Below are 24,327 nucleotides of genomic sequence, written 5' to 3' on the forward strand. Positions count from 1 at the left end.
TAGCTAATGTTTATAATTTTTTTATAAAGTAAACTATGTTATTTAACTGAACTCAGAAGTAATGTGTTATTAAAAAAATCATGAAGGCTAATACTATAATCATAAAACAGGACAGGGTTTCACACACATAAAAGATCAAATACAATTATACAGATCCTGTACACAGATTTGGTAATGACTATCTGCAATTCATGTTTGACTGAGGCTGAAACTACAGGTTTTGTAGTTGATGTTTAACCAGTTTTAACTAGTGAGAAATGCCAGATTTCAGAGTCTGAGGGTCCCTTTCCTCACTACCCCTCAGTGATATGTACCACCCCATAGTGGGCTATGAGCCCACATCAGAGTGAAGAATACAATGTCTGGAAAGGGGGTTGGGGAATTCCTTATGAAGGGCAGGGCTTGGCAAGTAGAGGCAGACAGAATCTTGAGGTCCTGACCCAGGGTACTATTAGAGGAAAGGGCCCGTCCTGGGGCTTCAGAGGCTGGGCAGAATGGGGCTCTTAGGTGTGGGAAGACCCACCCAGAGTGGGATGACCCTTGGGAGCTGAGATCACTGTCTTTTGGAAACCAACTCTTTGGGTGCAGGTCCCAGGTAAGTCTGTGCCAGGAACCCAGAAGGCACTAGATGTCTGCTCCCCTTTCCTTTGAGCCTCATTCTCTACTTCATGCTGAGCATCATCTGAGGCAATCTGGAACATGGTTCTCTCCTAGAACTAACTACTGGCTATCAACACTCATTCATATCCAAAAAGCCACAGGGAACTTCATACCACTGAGTCATACTTTTTCCTTCTCGCATCACCTATACCAGCTCAGGTGGCCTATATCCCTACCCTCAGCTCTTGGGTAGAGGTTTGATGATACTGCCTCCATCAGAGGCCACTATGAATTAATAATTCTTTTTTTTAGGTTGTATATTTTTATTTGAATTAATTTAGTCAATTTAGAACATTATTCATTGGTTACAATCATCACATTATTTCCCTCCCTCCCCTCCACCCACCCTTTCCACAGCTGACACGCAATTTTATTGGGTATTACTTGTGTCCTTGATCAGAATCTATTTCCATGTTGTTGATGTTTGCACTAGGATGTTCATTTAGAATCACATACCCAACCATATCCCCTCAATCCATGTATTCAAGCAGTTGTTTTTCTTCAGTGTTTCTACTCCCAGTAGAAATTTCCCATGAATATGGATAGTGGTTTTTCTCGTACATTCCTCCAAGTTGTTCAGGATCACTGTATTGCCACTAATGGAGAAGTCCATTACATTCGATTGTACCACAGTGTATCAGTCTCTGTGTACAATGTTCTGGTTCTGCTCCTCTCACTCTGCATCAATTCCTAGAGGTTGTTCCAGTTCCCATGGAATTCCTCCACTTTATTATTCCTTTGATCAGAATAGTTGAATTAATAATTCTTAAAATGGGCCTGCCTCATACTTTGGGTACTCAGTAGGAAAGATCAAAATTGATATTCAGAAGGTGGGAGCAACCATTTTAGTAAGACACAGAAAAGTAGTGAAAAGTAGAAAGGGTAAAATTCCTTTGCTTATTTTGTCAAATAATTTGTATAGTATTGGAATTAGTTATTCTTTGAATGCTTGATAGAATTCACTTCTGAATCCATCTGGCCCTGGGGGGTTTTTCTTAAGGAGTTTTACCAAATTCCTTTCATGACACAAATATGGTACTGGTTCCAAAGCCAGGCTGACCAAAAACCAAGAAAGGAAACTACAGATCAATCTCCTTAATGAATATAGATGCAAAAATCTTAAATAGAATACTAGCAAAAAGACTTCAGCAAGTGATCACAAGGATTATTCAGTATGATAAGGTGGGGTTTATACCAGGAATGCAAGGATGGTTCAATCAATATTAAGAAAACCATGCACATAATTGCCCATATCAATAATCAAACCAACAGAAATCACACAATTATCTCAACAGATGCAGAAAAAGCCTTTGACAAAATACAACCCTCATTCCTACTGAAAACACTAGAAAGCATAGTAATAGAAGGGCTAGTCCCCTTTGTCATAAGAGTGTACATTCAAAATAAATGTTCAATCAACCACAACCCAAAGCTCATTTTGGATCTTCTTGATGTAGTGTAGGTTTTGCAGGCATCTTTCTGCAAACAGTTCACCCTCTGGATTTTAGAAGTTAGTAAGCTTCTTACCTTGAAGATTTTTTTTAAACAAAAATTTTAAATCTTGGATTTTTATGAAAATACAATCCCCCCCCCCCAAGAGGGTGTTGAGAAACACCCAGTTCAGCTCAGGATGCATGGTTGAGTTAAGGGGGTGTATGAGTCAATTATCAAAAGAAGAGGGAAAAAACAAGAAACATAAAAGAAAAAAATGGAAGAATGTTAAACTTTTGGGAGAAAGAAAAAATTCAAAATCAGAATCAAAATATCAACATTATGTATATAAAATTTTGAGTAAACAAGAATAAATTCATAATGGGCCCTTGTATTAGGGTCCAATTAAAGTAATTTTTATCCCACAAGTCTATAGGAAAAAATGCAGTAATATTTCACTTACACATTTGCAGTCAAGACTATAGAAAGTTGCCATACTATAAGACAGAAAAAGGACTAGATATTTTTGTGTGTGTGATAGGTAGTGTCATTCCCTGGTCTGATTTTTCATCATTCTAAGGGATAGGGGGAGTCAGGATGAAAGCCAAACTTTGGTACTTGTCTGTGAATATTTCACAAAGAGTGTGGATACAAGGAGTCCAATGTCTTAACATATGTCAAGCATTACAACCTCGAGTCTCACACAAGGTCAAGTCCTTTCCTGTTAGCATAGAAATTCATCAATCCCACATGGAATGGTTTCTTTTTTTGACCTGTGTGCTCTTTTGGAACTATTCAGGTAAAATTCTGTGTTTCTATGGCACTATATAGATGAAGTCTGAGCTCCTTTTTTGATCCCATTTTGTAGAATCAGACACAAACATTAATCGCAGTCCCATAACATTCATCATTAAATGGCAGATTTCCATAGTCTAAAGCTTTTGGGTATGCATCAATATTACATCAAGTATATATATATTTTAAATTATATTACTGCAGAATAAAAAATAATATTGATTATATGTACCTTAAGTACAAGAAATGAGAAAAGGGAAAAATAAAATATTCTAATCAAAATAAAAGAAAAGCAATAATAAAATAAAGTTCAAGAATTCGATGTGTTCCCCAAAACAGTATTCACTTGTCTATGGATTATTATCTCCAATGCATGTAATAGGATACAGTCAAAAAGTCTCAATAGACGATGCTCTCTCTACATGTGAGCAATGAATCCAAGAGTCCTTCTCTCCAATTTTTATAGATGTTGGAGTGGTTAACAATATTTGGAATGGCCCTTCCTAGGAAGGCTGAGTTGCTCCAGTGAGCTGGAAGTTCTTTATAAACACCATGAATCCTGAGTTCAGGTCATGAAGTGAAAAGTCTAGTGGTACTGCTTATACTTCAGCTCCAGATTCACGGAGTTCACACAGTTTGTGCTGGAATTCCTGTATATAGGAAGCAATAGAAGTATGTCCCCCTAATAGTGATGTTTATGCAGGGGAGAAAGGATTAGCTGGTATAGGTGGATGTTCAAAAAACATCTCAAATGGTGAGGTGTGTAGATCTCCCCTGGGCCTGCTTCTAAGATAAAATAGGGCCAGAGGGAGAATTTCAGCCATTTTAAATATGTCTCAGTGCATAAGTTGACAATCATAGTTTTAAGTTCTCTGTTCATTCTTTCAACTTGGCCTGAGCTCTGGGGATGATATGGTACATGAAATTTGGGGGTTATCCCCAAACAAAAATATATCTGAGTTAGAACAGAATCAGTAAAATGACTTCCCCTGTCTGAATCAATAAGTGCTAGCAGGCCAAAGAAAGAAATAATTTCTTTTAAAAGCACCTTAGCATCAACTAAAGTGTTTTACTTGAGAGGCGGAGTCAAGATGGCGGCTTAGCAAGCAGCAAAAGTTCAGACCTCAGAAAACCCTTCCGTACCGATCACAAACTAAATGCTCCTAGGGCACCAAAATTCAAACTGAAAAACAAGACAGAGGCAGGGAACCCTCCTTCTGGACTCAAATCAAAAGGTACACCCCCCAAAAGCTGGAATCCGAGAATACTCGGGTCAAAGGGGAAGGCAGAGAGAAGGTCCCAGGACCCCTCGCCCCAACCCAGAGGGCTGAGCCCCCAGCAGCAGCAGGAACCTCTGAGCGGGCAAAGGTGCTGGTTTGGAGGGTCTACCTTGTGAGCAGCAGGGCACCAGGCTCAGAGTGTCCAGCGTGGACAGCGAGGAGGAAGCCAGGGGGAGACCAGGGCCATGGCTGGGCCCCTCCATCTGGCTCCAGTCTCACCATTGCCTCGGGGCACATCCAGACCAATCCAGTTGAACATAATCCCATCAGGACTCCTCAGAGCTCAGGGAGGTGGGCAAAGGCACTGGGGAACCTTGCGGACAGTGGAGAAGCAGCTGGAGAGAACTGGAGAGAGCCTGGGCGGCCCAGCTTTCAAGGAGTCTTCGGCCTCAAAGCACATACAGCCCAACCCAGTTGAACTTAATCTGATCAAAAGCCTCCAGAGGACAGGGAAGCTAACATTCCTCCCCTAGAGACTGTACCAAGAGACCTGACAAAGCTCCAAGAGGGGAGACTGACAGCCCCAAAACAAAAAAAAAAAAGACAGAGGAGCAAGAGCACAGACAAATACAGGGAGAAAAGAAGGGGTAAACCCGAGCAAACAGAAAAAGAAGAAAGAAATTACAATAGACAGCTTCTGCACAGGTAATGAGCAAAGAGCAAATGAAATAGAGGGGGAGGGATCAGCAAAGGAAAAATCAGAAATCCCAGCGAATTGGATACAGGCTTTGGAAGAACTCAAACTGCAATTCAAAACACAATTAAGAGAGGCTGAAGACAATTGGGAGAAGAACTTAAAAACTAAGATAAGTCATCTGGAAACAGAGGCACTTGAACTAAAACACGAAAATGAAAGTCAAAATCAACCAGCTGGAAAATGAGGCAAAGGAGATGAAAGATGAGGCAAAGCAGATGAAAGATGAGGTGAAGAAGATGAAAGATGACCTCCAAAGAAAATGAGACCAAAAGGAAAAGGACGACCAAAAAACTAAGGATGAAATCCAGTCTTTAAGAACCAGAATACAACAACTAGAATCAAGTGACCTCACAAGGCAGCAGGACACTATAAAACAAAACCAAAAGAATGAAAAAATTGAGGAAAATATGAAGCATCTCATTCACAAAACAGAGGACTTAGAAAATTGTTCAAGGAGAGACAATTTAAGAATCATTGGCCTACCAGAAGACCATGACAAACGAAAAAGCCCAGTCATTATATTACAGAAAATTACAGAAAAACTGCCCCGATATCCTGGAACAAGAGGGAAAAGTGGAGATTGATAGAATCCACAGATCACCTCCTGTACTTAATCCCCAACTGACAACACCCAGGAATGTTATAGCCAAATTCAAGAACTATCAGACCAAAGAAAAGATATTACAAGCTGCCAAGAAGAAGTCATTCAGATACCAAGGGACCATAGTGAGGATAACTCAGGATGTGGCTGCATCCACACTGAAAAAAAGAAAGGCATGGAATATGATATTCCAGAAGCAAGGGAACTAGGTCTACAACCAATAATCAACTACCCAGCAAAACTGACTATATTCTTACAGGGGAAAGTATGGTCATTCAACAAAATAAAAGAATTTCAAGAATTCGTAAAGACCAGACCTGAACAGAAAATTTGATGTCCAAGCACAGAACTCAAGAGAATCATCAAAAGGTAATCAAAAAAGAGGGGGAAAAAGAAAAACAAAGTTTAAGAGACTCAATAAGTTAAAATGATATGTATTCCTATAAGAAAAGAGGTCATTGGTAACTCTTAAAAACTGTTGTTATTACCTGGGCAGCAAAAAGAAGTACACTTAGAGGGAACAGTGACAAACTGTATAGGGTGAAAGGACAAGACATAAATAGGTATACAGATATATGCATGCAAAAATACATACACATGAGTATGCATATATATATACATATATATATATAACTAGAATTTAAAATAGGTTAATATTAAAAGAAATGGGAAAAGAAATAAATGGGGGTAAATTTATATGTCATAAAGAAGCTCATGGTGAGAGGGGGGAGAACATCAATACACTGGAAGGGTAAAGAGGTTGGAGACAGGAAATACTCAACTAAATTGACTCAAAGAGGGAAAAACAATCCAATTCATTGGGGGCAGAGAATAGATTTGTGCCCTATAGGGGAGTAGAAGGGTCTGGTGGGGAAGGAAGCAGTACAAGAGAGTGAGAGGGCGGGGGTTAATTTTAGAAAGACTACAGGGAAAATAAGGGAGGGAGGGACAAGAAGGGAGGGGGATAGAAAGGGAAGTACTTGAACATAAAGAAGGAAACTATAAGTAAATTAGGTGAACACAGAATAGTATACATGTCAGACCTTTGGGAAGGGAAAGATTTTAAAACCAAGCAAGACTTAGAAAGAGTTACAAAATGTAAAATAAACAATTTTGATTACATCAAATTAAAAAGGTTTTGTACAAACAAATCCAATGTAACTAAAATTAGAAGGGAAGCAACAAATTGGGAAACAATCTTCATAACAAAAACCTCTGACAAAGGTCTAATTACTCAAATTTATAAAGAGCTAAATCAATTGTACAAAAAATCAAGCCATTCTCCAATTGATAAATGGACAAGGGACACGAACAGGCAGTTCTCAGCCAAAGAAATCAAGACTATTAATAAGCACATGAAGAAGTGTTCTACATCTCTTATAATCAGAGAGATGCAAATCAAAACAACTCTGAGGTATCACCTCACACCTAGCAGATTGGCTAACATGACAGCTATGGAAAGTAATGAATGCTGGAGGGGATGTGGCAAAGTTGGGACACTAATTCATTGCTGGTGGAGTTGTGAATTGATCCAACCATTCTGGAGGGCAATTTGGAACTATGCCCAAAGGGCGCTAAAAGACTGTCTGCCCTTTGATCCAGCTATAGCACTGCTGGGTTTGTACCCCAAAGAGATAATAAGGAAAAAGACTTGTACAAGAATATTTATAGCAGCGCTCTTTGTGGAGGCCAAAAATTGGAAAATGAGGGGATGCCCTTCAATCGGGGAATGGCTGAACAAATTATGGTATATGTTGGTGATGGAATACTATTGTGCTAAAAGGAATAATAAAGTGGAGGAATTTCATGGAGACTGGAACAACCTCCAGGAATTGATGCCGAGCGAAAGGAGCAGAACCAGGAGAACATTGTACACAGAGACTGATACACTGTGGTACAATCGAATTCTCCATTAGTGTCAATGCAACCAAACAAGAAATAGATGAGACTCCCTCCCAGTTTATGGGCAGACTTATTGTTGTGGGCAACATATATATGGACTTTGAACAATCCAGAGAAAGGGACATTAGACAACTACGTAGACAATTCATTAAGCATTGTTGTTCAGTAGGAAAAGACTACTTTAAAACAAGCTGCCCAAACTGGGACTCTATGGACCTCAAAGAATTGAGGAGAGTAGCAGTCTATGTTTATAAAGGCCATACAAAAAGATGGGGGGGGAGGGCCTAAGTCAGTGGAAGACTTAGAGAAAGAAATTAAAATATTAAAAAGAAAACTGAAAAATCAGGGAGAGACTATACCCCCTTTGCAGGAATCCATAGATAAATCAATAAACTGCCTTTACTGTGGAAAAAGAGAATATGTAATGATGGTCTGTGAAAACTGGCTATGGGAAAAAATAACAACTTTAGAAATAATAACTATAGAAATGACTATAATAATGATCACAGAAATTACAACTTTAGGACTGATAGAAATACTATAATAACCACAGGAATCGTAATACTAATCAAAATAATGACAGTTCTCAAACTGAGACAAATGAATATACACAACAAAATACTCAACCACAATATATAAAAATGGAGCTTGTCCACGCTAGACCCAGGGTGAAAATCCCCATCAGTGTGGAGAATTCGGAAAATTACCCATGCACCTGGGGGGGGGGGGGGAGGTGCCTTGGAATCAAAGAACAAAACCTTTGATTTTCCAGACGCTGATATTTTAATGCCAATTATCCCTATATATGTGTTGGAGCACAAAGGACAACACGGCCATCCAATGCAGCTGAGGAAGTCTCCAGGTGTAATGATTTTTCGTGCCATTGGACCCAGGTTTCCTATGCCGAGAGTGGGACTGTCTCTGTGCAACGACTTTTCCACTTAAATCTCCTTCACACACAAGTGTCTTTGTGCACACTCATCTATACACCATAGATGAAAAAGCACAATGAAAATCGTCATCCTCGGTTACCGAGAGGCTACTACTACTACTAACCTATGTTGACCAAGATTGACACTGTAAAATTTTTACACAAATATAAATACAACAATTAGTGCAAATTCTTAACAAGTACCAAAATTCCCATAAACATTACATTCTGATTTGTTGTTTAAATAACAAGAATGACGATAATGAAGTGACATTGCAACTTCTTGCTGCATATTTCTTATATCAGCCTTATTTAAATCTCTACTTCTGTATAAAAGAACCATTCAATATAATAACCTAGAATATAACATTGCCAATGTATGAAAAATTCACTCTACTAAACCAATTTTTGGGTTAATAGAAGCCTAAGTTTCTTTTCATGTAGAAGCAATTTCTACAGCTTCTTGCTCATATAGAATTTGATGCAACTTAATTCCTTGTACATGTAAAACATCCAATGTGCTTTTTCTACAAGCTTATTAGTGCCAATTTTATCCAATTTTTAAATATATATTCCAAAAGGGGAAACTCGGTGTATACTTTGCCTCTGTCCCATGTAGGTGTAGAATAGCCTATTCTACAGAGGAAGGACAACAACTGTGCGTCCACAGAGGTTGTCCAACCTTGAGTACTCAGTTTACCACTGAGGCTAGACTTCCCACAAACCAGAACATCTTCCAGTATTAGAAGGGGAAGATGATAGACCCCAAATCCAGCGGCCTGCCTGAACTCTGGGGCTTGTGGGAGAGAGCATTAAAGAGTTCCCATAAAGATATCACCCAAAAAGATGGGGTTTCAGGAGTAATGATCAAAAATGGTATTAACATGTAACCACACCAATGGTGGTTAGTACATAATGTCTACATAGGCATTGTCAGGAACATAATCTATATACATATATGTAGATGACCATTTTCAAAAACTTAGGTTCCTAATTAAAAATTTCAAAGTGCATTTTGCCAGACATCTCATCCTTTTTTAAGAGTTAGATCAGGACCATCTGTCCATTATAAATTCCTGTTCAGTGTCTCCTGCTTTAAACATAATTTTCTGTTGTCAGGGTTACTAGGTATATGCTGTGGATGAAAAATTCTATCTCCTCTTTTTAGAGTCATACCAATGCCTATACAATGGTTAATAGCAGCATTTCTTACAATACAAGTAGGAATTTTACAATGCATACAAAATAAATTCCTTTTGACAGTATATAGCTTCGACATATAAAACGAAAGGTATACAGTAGTGTCTGAACAACTGTAGCTATTCCCTTTTGATCCCATGGTAAAGTCTTTGGAGTGTGGGATCTATCTGGTGTCATTAACATACACAAGTGGGGCTTAGCCCATACATGTTAACATTCTTGATATTGGTTTAGGTATAATAGACCAATAGATGTCAGCATGACAAGTGTCCATCAGTAGAATAATAGTAAATGTCATTAAAAGCAGTGTAATGTCAGTCTTTGGTGTGTTTGTAGTCACCAGTGATGGTTTCTTCCAGTGTGTCTGGAGTGTGGCTGGTGTGCAGCTAACTGATGTCAACAATGTTGTTCCTCTGCTTCTCTTCCTGGTCTTGTGTCATATGGTATGATGTGTTTTGTGGGTGACCAGATGTTTTCACTATCTGTAGAAATACAAACAAACCCTCGACCCAATGTTATCATCCTGTTGGGTCCCTTATAGTCTTAATTTCCTGGTAATATTCAACCCAATCCAGGTATATCATACAATGTAATCCTTATCATTACATTCAAACTATTATTGCATAGGATTAGCCTATATCCCTCTGGGATGTAGGAGAGATAGATGGTTAGGAATACCATTACCACCCTTTTTCCTTTTAAAAGTTTAAATGCCATTTCCAACAAAATTGACTTTTAAATAAATCTGATTCTAATAAAGACATACTTTCTTCTTGCAAATATAAAATAAACCATATAAGACAATTATCATGCATACATTTTGGATAATAGAAACAATTTCCGCTGCAATTGAACAGTATCCAATGTACTGTCATAACATTCCCAATTGCAAAATTTGTTATTTAATCAAATTTGGGTAAAATGGAACAATTCCAATAAAATAATTGCAAGTTACATATTGTACAAATACCATTTGAAATTTTCAGGTATATGATAAACCTTGATCTTACAACAAATACCCATATACTGTTAGAATAGAATATCTGTAAGCAAATTAATGTTATTCTTCCGTAGGTCAACTGTCTCTCAGTAAAAGTTAAGTTGTGCGGATGTTGCAATAGACCTGCCTATAAGGCAGTGGTTTTGCCTTTCTAGTTCATCTGCTGTTTTTTCTGGAGTCTGGCCTCTGTGCCGTGCTGTCGATGGTGCCAGACAGACATCTGTATTGTCCTCTTTCTGGGCCGACTTCCTTTCTGCTGGATGCCTTTGTTTTTCCTCCATGGATTTCTGGTATCTGAGAAAATAGAAAGAAAATCTCAACCCCAAATGAAAGCCTTAATGGGTCTTATTAAGTTATAAAGTAACTGAAAATATATGCTTCTTGTTTTTGAATTTTGGGGCTTATAAATTCCTGAGCCCTTTCTGCAATTGCTTGCATTTAAGCCATGATTTATCCAATTCAGCCTATCTATTGCTGGTAAAAGCATTGTTATTCCAAAACTGTTTTGGAATAGTCAAATGTGCAAGATCATTTACAAGATGTGCACTAACTTTGCATACTACTTCATTTTGAGCTTAATCTCATACATCAGGGTAGTAACTATCTCCAATCACATATTAGTTTTCAATTTTTACAACCAGAGCATATTGTAATGCATCCCTTAGTCCACATTGTGTAGTTCTTAAAATTCTGCAGATACCTCTTTGAAATGAATGAGTGACATGATATATTCCACAAAATTTTGCACTGCCAAGTAACTTCACTTGTTTGTATAGAATATTGAGGTACAATAGCTCTGGCAGTCTGATACAGTAGCAAGTGCTAATGATCTGCCTGCTAAAAAGCAGTGGCCTCTAGGCCTTTTACTTTTGAAATACCCGCATAGTTAGCTCAAGGGAGTTCATGTCCCTGTACTGTGTGTTATTAAAGTTTTCACTTTGACTTTGCAAGATAGCATACACTGATGTTTAATATTCACCTTTTAAACCAATAATCATAAAAACAACATATAATGCATCACATATGATTTTACAAGTTTGTGCTATGATCTTAAGCATGCGTCTACCTGCATGCAACTCTGCTTTCTGCAAAAACTATACTGTGCATGCATCAATATTACAGTACTGTCTGATATAGAGTTTCTGCTTTTTCCTGGCTTAATGCAGAGAAAGTATGCACAGCATTATGAACAAGGTGCAATGATGTTATTATTTTTAAACTATCACATCTAAATTCATAATTGAAAAGATTTTGGTACTGGGAATAGAATAATCAATTTTACCTACAAACTTTGCAAAATTCAATTGCCAAAATAGATATTGTACAAGTAACAGTTGAATTTGTATTCTTGTCATTGGTCTTAGATTAATATAATAATCAGGACCAATATTTGTAATTTGAATAAGTAGTAGTACTGCCAATTCTAAACCACAAATAAATCACTTTACTGGTTAACCAATTAATTAATAACCTTAATAATCAACTACTGGTTAACAATTTGAATCCATCCAACCCTGTGTCTACTCTGATGTCATGCAATAATGAGAGTGTGCCTCATCTTTATAAATTGATGCTACATCATTTTGAGAATGAATAATTACAAATAATTTGCTTTTTGGATAAAGTTGCATTAATATGCCTTATATAAAGTTTCTGAATTTCATTCAGGCTTTTTAAACAATATCTAATAATTTCTATCCTTGCTGACCTTATGTCCTGTTTAAAAAATAATTGTTCCTACATACTTGAAATCTGGCTATTTTAGAAATTTATCTAAAGTATATACCAATTTATGCTTGTCGTTTAAACAATTGTACTTAGTATTAACTTTCCTTTTGACTAATTCCAGGACTTGTGATAAAAACTTTTAACCTGAGGTGAAGGTGTCCTGCCATCCACGTGGCAGGATCAATTTATCAATCTGCTGGAGTGGCTTTCCTTTAAAGATCTAAATAGGTTTAGCAGTAAGTCACATGGTTGCAACAGTCCATGTGGCTTCACCTCTAACTAAAAGCCTTGAAAAATTCTTTTTTGCACCTTGGTACTTAACCTACAGTTATACTAGAATTTAGATTAAAGTTTTATTACAGATAAAATATCTCTTGTCCAAATATTCTGTGGTATATGACAAATATCAGATAAAGATTTTGACTTTCCCTATAAAGAAATATAATCAGATATTTCTTTATAATTTTGCCATGTCCAATATAAGTTTGAGCTATATAACTGTAAATTTGACTTCATAGTAACTTAATCCTTTAGCAAAGCACTTTTAAATTTAGATTTTTTATTCTTTTGCTTTTATACAATACTGTGTCTGGATTCTTTGGGAGTGCTTCCGTCTCCCAGATCTTGATATCTCCCAGATTTTGATATGCTAAGATCGTGCAGAGTTCTTCTAAGAAGAGCAAAGTTTATTGCCTCGGCTATCTGCTTGAGAGAAAAATGTCTTTTTTTTTTAAACTAGCCTTTTCTGAATTTTAAAGTAACTCAGGATTACTTCATCGATTTACCAATTTTTCTTAGGCCTGTGGTCTTAGTAGAAAAATTTTAAGAAACTATCTTTGCTGAAAATTGACCTGATCCTTTGAAGTATCCAGCTTTGCTTGAGGCAAAGCAAACACGTGGTCTTCCTTTCAAATTGAATTGCATTCAAATTCCTTAGGACTAAAGGTAAAGGCTTGTTCTGCATATAACAATTGCCTATTAAGCCTTCAAAATTTACCTGTGCCAGATAATTCCTGATAGATAATGGGTACATATATTCCATTATGATTTTTAGCTTGTTCCTTGCATAAATTTTGAAATAAGCAATTTTTAACTTAAGAAATCTCTTGAAATAAACTTAGATTCTATTGATACCAATGATCTGGCCTTAGAATTTGCTGGCCTTATCTAGCTCAGTAGTCTTTAGTTAAAAGAGCTTCATTATCATGCTGAATTACCTTGCTTTGAATTTCTTTAAGAGTTAGGAGTTCAACACCCTTAGTCTGAACTAAATTTGTCTGCACTTTCAGAATTATCTCTAATTTCTGTTTGAGAAGCAGTTCTATCTGCTTTCTTCTACAAATTTAAAATGATCTTAATACCACATTAAGTATTCGTGGAGGCAGAGTTTGAAATTAAGGAGTGGGGAGGAAAGGAGGTAAAGATAGTCTGGTCTGCTCCTGCAGTAAGCTGACAGTGGGAAGTGGGGGAGGGGGAGGGGCATGGATGAGATAAGAGCAAAGAGGAATTCAGTTAATTACATTGTTAGTAGTGTTAGTAAAAGTTTGGGGGTAGAAACTGAGAAATAAGTTAATCCTCCATATTTAATGCAGCATATTAATTAGAGTCCATTTGCTCTCAATTGTAGGTAATATTTTTCTTAATTTCCAATTATCTGGTGTAAGAAATTGCTGACTGATATACTTAATTAGCGCTATAGTGCTGAGAGCCTTAAGAGTTTTGAGTATTATAGCACAAGCTAAAAATTCTGCTCCTTTTTTTTTTTAGCAGGGGTTGTCTGCAGCCTCACTGATACCCTTTTGGTCACCTCTGGTAGCAGAGGTCTGGGGGGAGGAGCAGGATACATTTGAAAAGAAGCATCAAAAGATGAAGGTGGCTGAAGAGAGCTAAATGCCTTCGAGGAAATAGCATCCTCTTGAATTTGTAAAGCTTTTTCTACCATATCATTGGAATACTGAAATGGCTTTTTATTTAATGCCATTTGTACAATGTTCCACGTGATCCAATTAACTTGTAAGCAATGCTCTGATCTTAGCCTCTGAGATCTTAATACCTCTCTTTTTAATTAAAACCGCAAGCATGAGAGGCTGAAGAGTGACCCATTTTCTGAATGAGTGATGGCTTACCTCAGAGGCCACCTGACAGTTCCATCGCTCTGGCTCCAAACTCTGTCCACCAATTCTTCTCAAGCTGTGTTCACACATGAAATAATAGCGCCTATAAAAAATTATTTTCCCACGCCAGGGTGCCAAATATAACAGTCCAATCAGCAGCTGCTACATAAAGTTTTTCCTTAATGGGTTTGGGCTTGAGAAGGAGAAAGGAGTCGGAGAAAATGGGTGATAAATCCAGAGACAAACACAAATTAAAATATATATGGGGAGCGGCGATGGCCCCGATAATATTTTCCTTAGAAAAATAATTAAAGGAAACTATGAGAAATAACAGAACACATTGAAGTAAGAATTCCGAGATAGAAAGCACTTGGCCGAGAGTGGAGCTGGGAAAGATAAAGAGAGACAGCAGGGAGAGCTCCCAAGCTTGCAGGAAACAAGAGAAAAGGCATCGAGCCTCACCCCAGCATTTATTGTGGATTGAGAGGCAATCAATGAGTACGTAACAAAGCATAGTTGATTCACATTGGTTGAAATGGTAATGATGACAACTTCTAGGCATGATAACTTCAACCTGCGTTTTGCAAATGAGTTAGGCTCCGTGCTAAATGTTAATGAGTTTTCCCTGAACAAAGGCAGCATGGTTAAGTCAAGAGCTTAGCTCATAAATCATACACTATCAAGAGGCCTGGTAATACAATATTATTACATCAATCATACTTTCATGCCTGGCATGTTACATGACCCATGTTAAATTTATGGTTGGACTGAATATATTTAATTGGTCTCCAGGGATTTAATTTCTAAATCCCAAAAATGAATTACTAAGGTCAGAATGGAATTTATGGTAGTTTATTTTACAATAGAGGGAAGATATTAAGGAAGAGAGAAAAGGGGAGAGAGAGAGAGAGATCTCTGGCTTCCTCTGAGCCAGGTAGCAATTCTAAGGTCCCATCCAGGGGAAAGGAATCTCAAGACTATGGGCCTTTCCCAGAAGCTGAAGCCTCCAGAAAGGCCAAGGAAGAAAGTAAGCCTTTACACTCACCACGTGTCAGTTCAATCAGCAGATTCTTTACCAGACTCAGCCTCGATAGAACTGCTTCTTACAGGAGGCTCCTCTCCAAGTGTGTCTCTTTCAAACTCCCAGAAGGACCTCCTCTCTTCCTTTCAAGGACCTCTTTTCTGGTATCACTTCCCCTAATTCCCCACCTACCAATCACAGCTGACACTCCTCTCTAGGACTGCCCAGAAGGCAGTTAGTCGATTCTGATTTGTTACCCACAATCGCCCACGTGGGTCACAGACCTCCTACCTCCTGATTAAGTGGGAGATTTATAGCTTTGGGGATCAGATCTAACATGGGGCAAGTTCTGTGCTTACACTTCTGGGACTAAATCAACAAATAGAGCATTACAATTCAATCTTCACAGTCAAGGAAGAGCTTCAGTGTTACAATCAGGGGAGAGCCAAATCCAATCTTCACACCCAGGAAGCAGCCCCATGGCCTGTCCTCTGGCCTGGAGGAAGGAGCCTGGCTGGATCCCTTCTCAACGGACCTTCCAGCTCTGCCCGCAGTGCCCAGCCCTTGCCTTGGGCTAAAAATGCTCCTTTTCCAGGCTGTGCCTCACCTGATCTCCCCCAAACTTCTTCCAAAGCCCCCCTGGCAGGCCTGACTGACATCCCCAAGCCGGGGGCCTGGAGGGCAGGGGCAGAGCCTGTCCTGGGTCATCCATGGAGCTGGGGGACACCCAATCATCCCCGCTGGGGGGGGGGAGGAGGAAGGGATGGCAGCGCCTGGGCCTGACTGGTGGCACCTGGGTGGCTCATCCAGGCAGGGGCTACCAAGGCCAGGAAACCCCAGAACACGGTGGATGGGGGGCATCCAGGGAGGACCCTGGAGCAACCCCTGAGCACAAGCAGTGACGGCGCCCCTGGAAGTCTGGCAAAGACAGCTGAGTTCTTCTGGATTCCAGCCTGGCCTGGGGAGGGGCTGCACTCATTGGGAGAAGGGCCTCGGGGTCCCAGGGGCCATTCCTCTGGCTGCGGGCTCTCTGCGGGGCCACCCTGGGGTGCTTGGGGGGGGTAGCAGCCCCAGGGGGGGAGCCTTCCTCTGTGTGCGCCTGGGGGGAGGGGAGAGGGGGAGGGCTCAGAGGGGCTCCCAGCCCCTCCCCCATCCGGTCACTGCACACACACCCCCAGGGGCCTCCTGGCCCCGGGGCTGGCGGTGCTTTCTGTATCTCCTGGGGAAGGGCAAAGCCCCGCCACGGCTCCGGGTGCAGACTGGGCCTGAGTCGGGCACTTCCCTGTTTGTCTTTTCTTTGGTCCTCTAACAGACTGGGAGACAGACACTGAGACCTCCCCTCCCCCCCCAACACTTACCCTTCCTGGGGCTCCTGCCTGGGCTCTCTTTTGCACATGCGCACACACACCCTCCTAAGCTGAGGATTCTGGAAGGAGCTCTGGAGCAGAAAGTCTTAACTGACGGGGGTGGGAAGTTCCGCAGCGCCTGTGCCTAGACTCCACCCCGCCCCCACCTCCCCAGGAAAAGTTCCAGAAGCCCAACTGGGATCCTTCCTGGAGCTGGGAGGGCCCAGAAGCGATTCCCAGAATGCCTTGGGGTGCCACAAGAGGCAGGGACAAGATTTGCGTGATGTCAGATCCTCGGCATTCTGGGAAATGGAGTCCACCTGCCTGAGCTCCCGGGTTTAGAGGCTTGGTGGGGGAGGGGCCAAAGGAATTGTTACCACCCTGGGGGGCTACAGCCTTCTCCCCCTCCCCCCATTTCCCCTTCCGGCTCAGCCGGCTGATTATTCCTTAGACTACAAACTGCGCCAGGAGGGGGTCCGGCACACAGCAGGTGCCTAATAAGTGTCTATTGATTGACTGACTGATCATTCCATGGATCTCTGCTCACCAGAGCCTGGGGATGTAGTGCTGAAACTGAGGCAGAGGTTAGCGGCGGGCAGTCCAGGGCCCAGGCCCAGCCCCGCTCCCACAGGTTCCGCTCCTCCAGGGCTCTCTCTGCATCTCCACTGACTGCGGCCCCCTCCCGAGCCTGGAAGCCCAAGAACCGGGCTCAGATGTCGCCTCAGTCACTGCCCAGCAGGGGGAGCCTGGCCAAGGCCCTCCCTCAGCCTTTGCCTCACTTTCCCCTCCGAGGAGTACAATTGTGGCTTCATTGGGGGGGCACAGAGTGCGGAGCGCTGGCTGGGCCTAAGCAGGGGGGGGGGGGGGGACGAGAGAGGGACGGCAGACAGAGGGAGGCTCCACTTGGGGGGCTCAGAAGTGACTCAGGTCACAGGGATCCCCCCAGTGTGGCTCCACCTTCCCATCCTCTGCATCTGGTTCTGCCTCCTCCTCCTGTCCTCCTTGGGCTTTCCCAGCACGCCGAGTGTCCTCTAACGTGTCCAGCCTTTGGGAAGAGCCTGAAGTTCCCACTTCTTAGTCCGGTCAGGTTTTCAGGCCTGTCCAAGGACTGATCAGACGAACAAGTCGGGCTGGAACTCTCGGAAGCGTTTTCCCGTTACAGCATCGCTGAGGCCGTGACGGTCGTAACTTGTCCGTGTGGAGGTTTCTCTCTCCCACCAGGACACCCCCAAACGGCTTCCCTCGGGAACAGAAAAGGGGGCTTTTATCCACACTGGAGGGAACATCGAGGATCTACACTGGCACGCATACATGAAGCTGCTCCGGGAGGGGTTTCTTCCACTCTCAGAAGAAGCTGCCAATCCAGGATGACTAGAATAATCTAGGGATGTTGGGGAATAAAGCACAATGTCATCCCACACACCCTCACTGTGGGATCCGGACAATAAGAGCCTGAGCCGGGGCTGTGGGGAAGCTGGTCCAGAGAGGATCTGGGGGGAAACAGCTGCTTCCTCGGGGTCTCCTTCAGCCCCTCCCCCAGCCCACAAGGCCCAGAGACCCTTCAGAGGCCTGGGGGAGGCTCAGGAACCCCCTCTTACCCTTTGGGAGGCCACAGAAGGCAGCAGCAACCGCTGAGCCCAGGCTCTGAGCCCTGATGGACAGAGGACAGTCTGGAGGTGTCTGTGTGTCTGTCTGCAGAGCTGCTGGGCTCAGGCTGTTCAGGCCAGGCTGCCTCTCCCCCCCCCCCTTTGGGGCTTTGTGGGCAGAGGCTGTGTGGCTTTGCCCTCTCCTCCTGCAGTCCATTGGACAGGGGAGGAAACTGAGGCACGCAGGCTAAAGTGACTTGTCCAGGGTCCTGCAGGGGGAGAATTCAGGCCTCCCTGACTCCAGACCCTGAGCTCTAGCAGGCATTGAGAGGCTAAAGGCCCTGGAAGGGCTTCTCTCCCTGGAGGATTCTTCCTTTGCTGGCCTCAGGCCGGGGCTGCTGCTCTGAATTCCTCTCTGATGTCTCTGGGACTCAGGAGGGGAGAAGACACAGGCCTGGGCTGCGCATGGCCTGCCCTCCCCTGGGATGGGGGTGTTGGGGGCCCCCCAGGCCCTTCCCTGGACTCCAGCCTCTCCTTCCAGGCTTTGGGCCTGTCCAGGCTGAGCTGAGAGGGAGCCTAAAAGGGAGGCCCAGTGGGGGAGGCAGCAAGGGGGGTCCAGCACCCTCTGGGGGGACCTCCAAGGCCTGCCAGCCCCCAGGAAGAGCTCTTTCCTGCAGGACCCCCAACCCGGCCCCCAGAACAGGCCATTCTTCTGGCCCAGGGAGGCCCCCACAAGGCAGCCTCGGGGCCTGGGAACACTGTGGGGCTGGGGGGAGCCCGTGCCTGGGGATGTCCACAGAACCGAAGAGCTCAGGCTTCCCTCCCTGCCTGAGGGAGGAGGACCCGGAGAAGGTGGGGACAGGTGCCCCAGAGGCCCGGCAAAGGGGCTGGAAGAGGCCTCAGTCCCAGAAGAGAAGCCCAGAAACCCGGAGAGGGTCCTTCTGGCGAGCTGGCTCTCCCAGGTCCCTCCTGGGCGGCCTCAGCTTCCCTGGGGCTGCCGGGGAACAATTAGCCTCTGGAGGACCCTCCCCACAGCCCAAGTCCAGGACAGGGAGCCAGAAGACATCGGGGGAGGGGCTGGGGGAGGGGCAAGGTAAGAAACCCGCTTAGGGGCACTCAACCTGGGACTGGGAAAGAGGGAGGAAAGTCCCTCAAGGAGGGGTGGGGCAAGTACTTTTGCAGCCAAGCTTTTTCTTTCTTCTCCTCCAGCAAGGCCCCACTCTCCTTTCCCCATTGGCTTGGTACTTCTAGGAGACACATCTTTAATCTGTTTCTTCTTTTGTCCGGCCCCTTTGCCTTAGGAGATAGCCCTGCTTTAGGAGTGGGTAAGTGCAGATTACTGTTGTGCTTCCTTAGCACTGTATAATGGCTCTTTTGTTATTCCTTATCCTGGAATAAGACACAAAGTTTCATAATATTTAATGGCTTTTGGGTATGTAATTATATTAGAGCAAATGGATACTTTAAACTTATATTAGAGCAAAATTTTAAAAAACCATTAATATTGGTAACATTTCAAGTAAAGAAAATGAGAAAAAAAGAAAACTCAAATATCTCATTGCACATACAAGGAAAAACAATAATAAAATTTAAAAATCAAAAATATATAGCTCACAATCACTGACATACTGTGTTTGCCCAAGAGAGTCAGAATACAAATGTTTCTCACCCCAAAATGAGATCCATTTCCTTCTTAACTTGACCATGATTCTCAGTGTGAGTGCAAATGATTTTTACCAAGTAATAGTTTCTCAAAACAGTATAGTATAGTAGTAGTCTCTCGGTGACCGAGAATGACTATTGTCTTTGTGCAGTTTCATCTATGGTGTACCCTCATGTGGTTTTGAAGTACAAAGGCTGAGGCATAAAGTTTGTGGCACATGGGGCATGGAACTCCAGTTGTTACGGGAGGTGCGTTTGTGGCCTGGTGTCAGCATTCATGCGCAGTGGCAAGACGTCGATGTAGCTCATCTTCAAAGGTGGTGGTGGCATGGTTAATGTGGGTTCGCCAGCTACTTCTGACAGAGGCAGCAAGTTCTAGTTGCTTTGGTGTAATGCCAGCCCACTTCAAGTTTGACTTTAGCTGATCCTTGAATCTTTTCTTCGGTTAGCCTTGTTTCCTGAGTCCAGCTGAGACAGCTCACCATAGAATACGTGTCTTGGTATTCGCTGTGGGTCCATGCGGATGATGTGTCCAGACCATCGTAGTTGGGTTTTGAGGACCATTACTTCGATGCTGGTGGAGTTGGCTCTGTCAAGGACTTCCTGATTGGTAATTCGGTCCTGCCATTGGATCCTCATGATTGACCGGAGAGAGCATTTGTGGAATTGCTCCAACTGCTTCATGTGCTTCCGGTACAGTGTCCATGTCTCACAACTGTACAGGAGCGAGCTGAGGACCACTGCATTATACACTTTGAGCTTCATTGCAGTGCTTACACCTCTGTGTTGGAGGACTTTGGAGCACAGCTGCCCGAGTGCCTGACTGGTCTTTTGGATCCTGGCATTAATCTTGTGGTCTAGGGACCCGTCGTTGGCGATGCTGCTGCCCAGGTACTTGAAATGTTGACGTTAGAAAGCTGTGTGCCATTGATTGTAATGCATGGCTGGTTAGTTGGCCTCCCTGGTGCAGATTGGAACAGCACCTCTGTTTTGCTGAGGCTGATAGTCAGGCCAAACAGTTTTGTTGCGATGGAGAACCTGTCCACAGTGTTTGAAGATGATTTTCTTGGTGGGCCATGAGAGCACAGTCATCTGCAAAGAGAGCTTCCAGGATGAGTCTCTCTGTTGTCTTTGTTTTTGTGGTCAGGCGGCGAAGGTCTAATAGTGAGCCATCCAGTCGGTATTTGATGTAGACACCCAGGTCTAGATCCATCACAGCATGTCGTAATACTTGGGTGAAAAATAGGTTGAATAGTACCTGAGCAAGGACACAGCCTTGTTTCACACCATTGGAGATGTTGAAGCGATCGGAAGTCTCTCCATCAGATAGGACTTCCCCTGTCATGTCGACATGAAAGAGCTGGATCAGTTTGACGAATTTTGCTGGGCAACCGAGCTTGCTGAGTATCATCCACAATGCATCCCTGTTCACTGTGTCGAACGCCTTTGTCAGGTCTATGAAGACAATGTAGAGATTCAGGTTCTGCTCAAGGCATCTTTCCTACATTTGCCTCACCGTGAAGACCATGTAGATGGTGCTGCAATCTGGTCGGAAGCCACATTGTGATTCAGGCAGGTTCTGCTCTGAAACAGATGACAGGAGTCTGTTGAGTATAACACAGGCGAGGATCTTTCCAGCAGTGGAGAGTAGTGAGATGCCTCTGTAGTTGTCACAGGCTGCTCGTGAGCCTTTGTTCTTGTATAGGGCTACACATATGGAGGCATCTCTGAGTTCTGGGGGCATTTCTTCCTCTTCCCATATGCTGGTCAGCACTATGTGGAATGCCTAGAGAGCCTTTCCATTTAAGGCCTTGTATAACTTGGTTGGGATCCTGTCTTTACCGGGTGCCTTGCCTGCACTCATTTCTTTAATGGCTTTTTGGACTTCCTCTATTGAAGGAGGGATGTCAAGTTGTTCAATGGTGCGGTTTTGGGGGATCTGGTCAGGTGCGGTTTGGTCGACTGAAGAGGGTCGGTTGAGAAGCTGACTGAAGTGTTCTTTCCACCTGTTGTTGATGCCTTTTTTAATCTTTTATGAGAATGTCACTGTCAGAGGATAGCAAGGGAGTGGTGGTGGGTTTTAATGGCCCACAGACAGTCTTGAGGGCACTGAAAAATTGTAGTTTTTCGTATCAGCAAAGAGCTGGATTTCTTCTGCCTTTTTTTCCCACCATTGGTCTTACATCTTCCTGATCTCACGCTGCGCCGTGGCTTGGAGAGACTTGAATCTGTCATTTTTAGGAGCAGAGTTTGGGTTATTTTGCCACTCCATAAAGGCTTTGTTCTTTTTGCTCAATAGGTCTTCAATAGTGTCGAACCAGTCCTGGTGGTTGCATTGTTTGGGGCCTAGGACTGCCTTTGATGTTTCCTTCACTGTGTCTCTGAACTGGTTCCATTTCTTGGTTGAGCTTTGTGACAAGGAAATCACTTTAAAAGACTGATATATATATTAATTTAAGGTCGCCAAGGAATTCAGCTATGTAATTCCTAAATGAAAACTCAAGTCAGCAGTCAACCTTTTATGGAGTTTAATTACAAACAGGAGGAAAAAGGTATTAGAGAGAGAGAGAGGGAGAGAAAGAGAGAGAGAGAGAGAGAGAGAGAGAGAGAGAGAGAGAGAGAGAGAGAGAGAGAGAGAGAGAGAGAGAGAGAGAGAGAGAGAGGAAGGGGAGAGAAGGGAATAGGGCTTAAATACCCCCCTCTGTTTAGGCTGGGCCAAAGGCCCAAGCCCTTAGATAGCTGAGGCAAAGAAAAGAGATCAGTCCCTATTTCTCACGTGACCAAAATGGAGAAACAGTCTCAGGGGCCTCCACCTCCAGCCTCCTTCAGAACAAGCTTCTCAGAGCACAACTTCTCAGACCAACCACCTCTAGTCCTCCGACCCCGCTATCTTTAAGGAAACCATCCAAGTTCCCTCCCCTCAGTTCTCACATCTACCAATCACTGTCTATGTCTTCCCTGTGCCAATGGTGGCTCTAGCTTAACCCAGGACCGCCCAGAGGTCTGTGGCTTTGAACATGTCTGTTGAAGGTCATATTCTCAAATAATTAAATCTTGATCCTTTGCTACAGCCCTTCCTAAATCCTGTTACCCTGAGTAGGGTGGAGATTGGAATAATTAAGTTTTGATCTATGCTGCAGCCCTTCCTAAATCCTGTTACCCTGAGTAGGGTGGAGATTGGAATAATTAAATTTTGATCTATGCTGCAGCCCTTTCCATTGTTCAGCAAAAGGTTTCTGTCCTAAAGTAATCTTAAGAAGGGAGGAGGAGGAACCTCCCTTGCCAATGGGGTTCACATTCCAATGGTGAAATTTCCAACATTCACAAGTCTAAGAAATTTTAAGGTTTACAGCTTCCAGTGAGTGGTCCCTTGGCAGACAGCTTGTCGTCCAGGCAGGACTGGAATGTTTGCAAATAAGATGGATCTCTAAGACAACTCACGTTATAAGATGCGTGAACTGTCTGGGCGTGTTTTGGATGGCAAGGCACAATGCGCATTTGAAGAGTCACTCTAACAAATCGATGGTCTGTCCAGCATTCAGCTCCTCTCATGGCTCTGGTGATCTTACATCCTGGATGTCTCGCCGGCATACAATGATGTAGTCAATGAGATGCCACTGTTTTGATCGTGGGTGCATCCATGTTGTTTTATATTTGTTCGCCATTCTGAACACAGTGTTCGTGATGGTGAGTTTGAACTCTGAGCATTTGCTGAGTAGCAGTAGGCCGTTGTTGTTCATTTTGCCCACACCGTGTTTGCTGAGCACTCCTTTCCATCTTTCATGGTCCTGGCCAACGCGGACGTTGAAGTCTCCCAGTAGTATCAGCTTGTCATTGGTGGGCACTGAGTGCAGGATGGCACTCAGGTCAGAGTAGAATTGCTAGATGGTCTCCTCTGTGATGGTCAGTGTTGGGGCATATGAGCTGATGATTGTGGCATACTGGTCTTTGCTGAGAGGCAAACGGGTCTTCATCGGCCTCTTGCTGATGCCCACAGGCAAGTCTGTCAGCTATTTGAGCAAATTGGTCTTGATAGCCAGGTCAACACCGTGAATTCTGTCTTCATTTGTGGCTCTACCTTTCCAGAAGAAGGTGTATCCAGTGGTGGGTTTGCTCAGTGATCCCTTTTCTGGGGATCTCAAAACAGAAGTATAGCAGCTAATGCACATTTAAGAAGTACTAAACCCCCCAAACTGATAAGAACACATTTAAGGCCTATAAGCACAAGGTCAAGGAGACCTACCAATCCCAATGTGAGTGATGAGAATCTGCCTAAAAATAGAGGACTTGTTTTGGGGTTTGAGGAAGTGGTTATTTGACAATATCAGATGCAGTATTTCTCTGCACCATATTCCAAAAAGTACCTCCGTTTG

General features: G+C 43.0%; 1 long non-coding RNA gene across 1 annotated transcript; it reads right to left on the reverse strand.

The window, feature by feature from the left end:
• Positions 1 to 6,136: 6,136 nt before the first annotated feature.
• Positions 6,137 to 16,918, reverse strand: LOC107652150 (uncharacterized). Its single transcript, XR_001629616.2, has 3 exons — positions 16,719 to 16,918; positions 14,352 to 14,415; positions 6,137 to 10,791 (listed from the first exon to the last, which is right to left on the reverse strand). It is a non-coding gene; the product is annotated as an uncharacterized LOC107652150 (long non-coding RNA).
• Positions 16,919 to 24,327: the final 7,409 nt, after the last annotated feature.

The sequence above is a fragment of the Monodelphis domestica genome, chromosome 3 (assembly GCF_027887165.1).
Source record: "Monodelphis domestica isolate mMonDom1 chromosome 3, mMonDom1.pri, whole genome shotgun sequence".
In the NCBI taxonomy this organism is placed as follows: Eukaryota; Metazoa; Chordata; class Mammalia; order Didelphimorphia; family Didelphidae; genus Monodelphis; species Monodelphis domestica.